At 39.2% G+C, this 5,232-nt stretch overlaps 1 pseudogene; it reads left to right on the plus strand.

Moving 5' to 3' along the window:
- LOC104753638 overlaps positions 1-4,962 on the plus strand; it is a 9,076-nt pseudogene extending 4,114 nt beyond the window's left edge.

Raw genomic sequence — 5,232 nt, forward strand, 5'->3', positions numbered from 1 at the left:
TCGACAATTGCAATGTTTTTTGGGGTTATGGAAAATCGATCAGCTACGTCTCTATGTGGAGTTTTCGGCTAAAGAGTCTACAGAAACTAGTGGAGCTAGAGGAAGTATGATACGGCCAAGCAGTTCTGACTAAAAAGTAGAATCTACATATGAAGTGGACGGTGGACGATTTGAAGGCACTTGTTATGATTATAGTGATGACAAAGAAAACGAAGAAGAAGAAGAAGAACATGTCGAAGAAGCAGCTGACGAAGAAGAAGACGATGAATTTTCAACCTGATTTGAGGTTTTCGACAACTCCGATGGTGCGTCATCTGACTATGATAACTTTTCTGTCTTGGNAAAACATTTGAGTAAGAGCGGACGGCTGACTTAGAGCATAACTCAGCCACACGTTATGGCTGAGTTATCAAAATTTGGCTGAGTTTTCACCCGATGGTTGAGTTGTCAAAATTTTGGCTCAGTTATCAATACAACAAGGCTGCGTTATCGTATTTCTGGCTGGCTGAGTTATGAAAAATGGCTGACGTATGAGATGTAGTTACGGCTGAGTTATGGTTAAAAACTATAACTCAGCTGTTATAGGCTGACTTATCGCACAACTCGGCCATTTGACAGCTGGCTTAGTAGCAAAAGATTAATTACTAGAATGTTATTCAGTTACGGCTGACTTATTAAACGATACGACTGAGTTGCATATTTTCAGTTGATGAAGCGGCTGAATTTGGCAGCCATTTTTCTGTTTTTATTACTGTAATGTTATTCATGTTGTGACTGAGTTATAAATTGTTTGATAACTGAGTTATATTAAGGCTGAGTTATTATTTGTTTGATGGCTGACTTGCCACGTCGGACGCATCATCTATGTCAGCATTCCATGTCATCATCTTTCTTATCTGGAAATACGAAACGTCGTTCCTTCGATTCTTCAACTGGTTATTAAATGAACTATTTACATAGTTTTTACCTTCTTCACCTTGTTCTTATACTTCTTCTTCACTTTCTTCTTCACCTTCTTCTTCACCTTTCATGGATCCAGTTCCGGTACTAGTGGTTTCCAGATAGTTGTATTTAACACCGACGATAAAGGGTGTATAGTTGTGCAGATAGATAGAGGCACAACACAAGACAAGCTTGTGTAGCTTGTTCTTGAAGACTACGGATTGGACGCGTTTAGCCATGAGCTAAAGCTGAGCTACATGTTCTCGAACAAGGCACTGAAACTAATGGCGCATGATACTCCACCAGTTTATGTCTCAAATGATCGACAATTGCAATGTTTTTTGGGGTTATGGAAAATCGATCAGCTACGTCTCTATGTGGAGTTTTCGGCTAAAGAGTCTACAGAAACTAGTGGAGCTAGAGGAAGTATGATACGGCCAAGCAGTTCTGACTAAAAAGTAGAATCTACATATGAAGTGGACGGTGGACGATTTGAAGGCACTTGTTATGATTATAGTGATGACAAAGAAAACGAAGAAGAAGAAGAAGAACATGTCGAAGAAGCAGCTGACGAAGAAGAAGACGATGAATTTTCAACCTGATTTGAGGTTTTCGACAACTCCGATGGTGCGTCATCTGACTATGATAACTTTTCTGTCTTGGTGATGTAGTATATTTCAGTCAATTAAATTATCAATCCACAATCTGCATTAATCAACTCACTAAGAGTACACAAAGTTGCTTAATCTATTCTTAACAGGAATTGGTTTGTTGTAACAGTCTTAACTAGCAAAACAAATTAAAGAAAAGAAACAGAACACAACTAACAACAAACTTTAAATCAAGATTAAACAAGTGAACCTTGGGCAAGGTAATTGACTTGGGAGATAGCTAACCAATCCTAGATGTCCAGACAACAATAAAGAACAATCCTATGGCTAAGAACACTAATGCAAATCAATCCATTTCCATGGTAGAGATTCCTATGCTAATCAAGTGATAATCAACTTTTTCCAAAGGCAATCACAAAGCTAGCATGCATTAAGAACAGATCTTAATACCACTAAGCACCCTAATCATCAATTTCCTTTGGTTAGAAGTGCAAAGCCCTTGAATAGTTTGGTTCAGAAATTTCATCAAACACCTTCTGGGCAATGGAAATCCTAATGTCTAGATTCAAGCTTGATCAAGGCTTTTTAGCATTATTAACACTAAACAAGATAGGAAATACATAAATAAGGCTCTAGACATCAAAGATCAATCATCAATCTCTCTAATCTACCTAACCCAAAGTTCTAATGATCTACTCACTCATCATCATGATCACACAAAGGAAAGAGTGTGGCTTTGTGAAATCATAATCAGAGATTATAGATTAAGAAATTTGAAAGAGAAATTGCTATTAAAAACTTAGAAGTACTCAATCATTCAACAAACCAAGAGTAAACAATCTTAAAAACTCTCAATGGCTGCTAAACAAGAGATAAACAAAAGATAAGAGATAAGAGATAAGAGACCAGTCTCCCCTTAATAGGGTTAGAGTATTTATAGCAAAATAAAAGGGAGTCGGGTCAACCCAGTTAAAACCGGGTCAAACCCGGATCAAAACTAAAACAAGTGTGGTGATGGTCTCACACGGCCATGCTTTGGCTGCTGGTCCTGACCGCTGGTCTCACACAGTCATGCTTTGGCCGCTGGTCTATGCCGCTGGTCCAAACGATCAGTGCACGTCTACTCTTCACTCGGCCACCGTTTGGCCGCTGCTCTTGGCCGCTGCTCCAAACAATCTTCCTCTTACTGAACTCCATCGGCGACCTCTTGACCGATTGGGATGGCCGCTGGTCTTCACTCGGCCACCGTTTGGCCGCTGCTCTTGGCCGCGTGTGGCTCCTGTCTTCACTCTGGCTGTATATACGTTCACTCAAATAGGTATAACTCTTTACACACACATCTGATTGGCCTGAAATCACCTCCATTGCAAAGCTTACTCAATCTCAAATAACTTAGATGAATAACTCTGGAGCTAAATCCCAAGGAAAGGTCTTCATACGAGTCGATCTTTGAGGGACTGCAAACTGGTTCCGAATCATCAATCATCTTGTGTGCATCCAAATGTGTGTCTTACATTATATTGCTAATTATTAACTTATTTGGCTCCAAAGCACACTTTCCTTCTACATCTCTACTTCATCATCTGAGATAACAAACTTGATGCAAAATGCAACCTAAAAGTGTTGGAGTCATTCTCAACAAGCAATTTAGTATGAAGGTAATTAATCTGTCTCGGCTGACTTATTGACATAATGGCTGACATATCATTACTTTATGGCTGGATTATTAATAAATACCGGTTGACTTAATGATTTTATAAGGCTGATTGATATGAATGGCTTGACTGAGTTATTTACGTATTATGGCTGTTTTTTTTATTCTCTATGGATGACTTATATGAATGTCTTGATTGCATTATTTATATTTTACGGCTGATTTATTAATTTGTTGGTGTCAATAGATGGGTTATCGGAAGGCATATCGGTTTCTGCGGTTTACAAGGGAGATCGATCAGGGAACTCCTGAGGATAGTTTTAATGAATTGCCTTCTTACCTATACATGGTAAGAAGGGAAAATTCAGGTACAATCACGCGTCTCCAAATAGATGATGAAGAAAGATTCAAATATGTTTTTATTGCTTTTGGTGTGAGTGTTGTGGGTTTGCTTTCATGTGCAAAGTTATTGTTGTCGACGGTACGTTTCTCTATGGTAGTTACAAAGGGACGCTTCTAACAGCCTTAGCTCAGGATGGTAACTTTCAAATTTTCCCAATAGCTTTCGCTATTGTTGACACTGAAAATGATGAGTCTTGACGTTGGTTTTTATCACAACTCAAGATTGTCAATCCTGACGAAAAGAATCTTGCGATAATCTCCGACAGACATAAGTCAATTGGGAAAGCGATTTGCGAAGTGTATCTGTTGGCTTCCCGTGGAATTTGCACTTACCATTTGTATAAGAACATTTTGGTGAAGTTCAGAGGAAAACATTTGTTCCCTCTGGTTAAAAAAGCGGCAAGGTGTTTTAGGCTGTCTGATTTTATTGAGGCTTTCAATGAGATTGAAGCAGTTCATCCCGAACTACATGGATACCTCCAAAGAGTTGGTGTCCAAATGTGGGCGCATGTTCATTTCCCGGGTTAAAGGTACAATTTAATGACAGCGAATATCGCCGAATCAATGAACAAAGCATTGTCAAATGCTAGAAGTCTTCCCATAGTTCGACTGCTAGAATCAATACGGAATATGATGACCAGGTTGTTTTCGGAACGGAGAGAGGATGCACAATCGCAGCTAACAACGCTCACTCGAGGTGTTGAGAAACTGTTACAGGTAAGTTTACATAAGTCAGTCGTCAATGTTGATAACTCAGCCATAATAGTTTCCGTATCTCAGCCGTAACTGTTTCATATATCAGACATAACAGTTTTCATATCTCAGCCCTTACCATAATAATTTCCATATCTCATCCATTATTGATTTCATAGCTCAGTCGTAATGGTTTTCATAACTCAGCCTAAAACGTTTTTTTTTTGTTCTACTCCCTACTAGGACCGTGTCACTGCAACAAGACTTATGCAGGTACAAACGATTGATGTTGTACGTGTGCAAGTGACATATGGAACATCTTTGCATGTTGTAAATTTGGAACTAAAAAAATGCACATGCCGTCGCTTCGACCATGAGAAAATACCATGCATCCATGCAATCACAGCTGCAAAGCATAAGGATGTGTCTTGTACATCCCTGTGCGATCCGAAATTTAGGAGTGTCGATTTGGTTAATGGATGGGGTTATTCAATCATGCCTCCAGATGAATCAGTCCTGGTTCTTGTTCCTGTGGATAATCAACCGTGCTTGCCTCCGATTATTGTGAACCCGCCAGGAAGGCCCAAGAAGCGTAGGATTAAATCATCTTTGGAAGTGGCCATTGGAAATAAACGGCCTGGCAAGTTGGGCACAATGTGAAAACTTGTCGGATGTAGTTATGGAGATTTGTTTTATTGTGTGTAATAACTCAGCCGTCAAGTCGTATAAATCGGTCGTTTGCTTTCAGATTGTTTCTTTCGATAACTCAGCCGTCAAGTCATATATATCAGCTATCTACTTTCAGATTGTTTATTGTGATAACTCAGCCATCACTTACTATAACTCAGCCATCAACGAGACCTTTCGTTTTCCCGTAAAACTATAACTCAACCATTAAGCAATATTTTGGCGGGAAACCATAAGTTAACC

This window comes from Camelina sativa, chromosome 16 (genome assembly GCF_000633955.1).
Source record: "Camelina sativa cultivar DH55 chromosome 16, Cs, whole genome shotgun sequence".
NCBI lineage: Eukaryota > Viridiplantae > Streptophyta > Magnoliopsida > Brassicales > Brassicaceae > Camelina > Camelina sativa.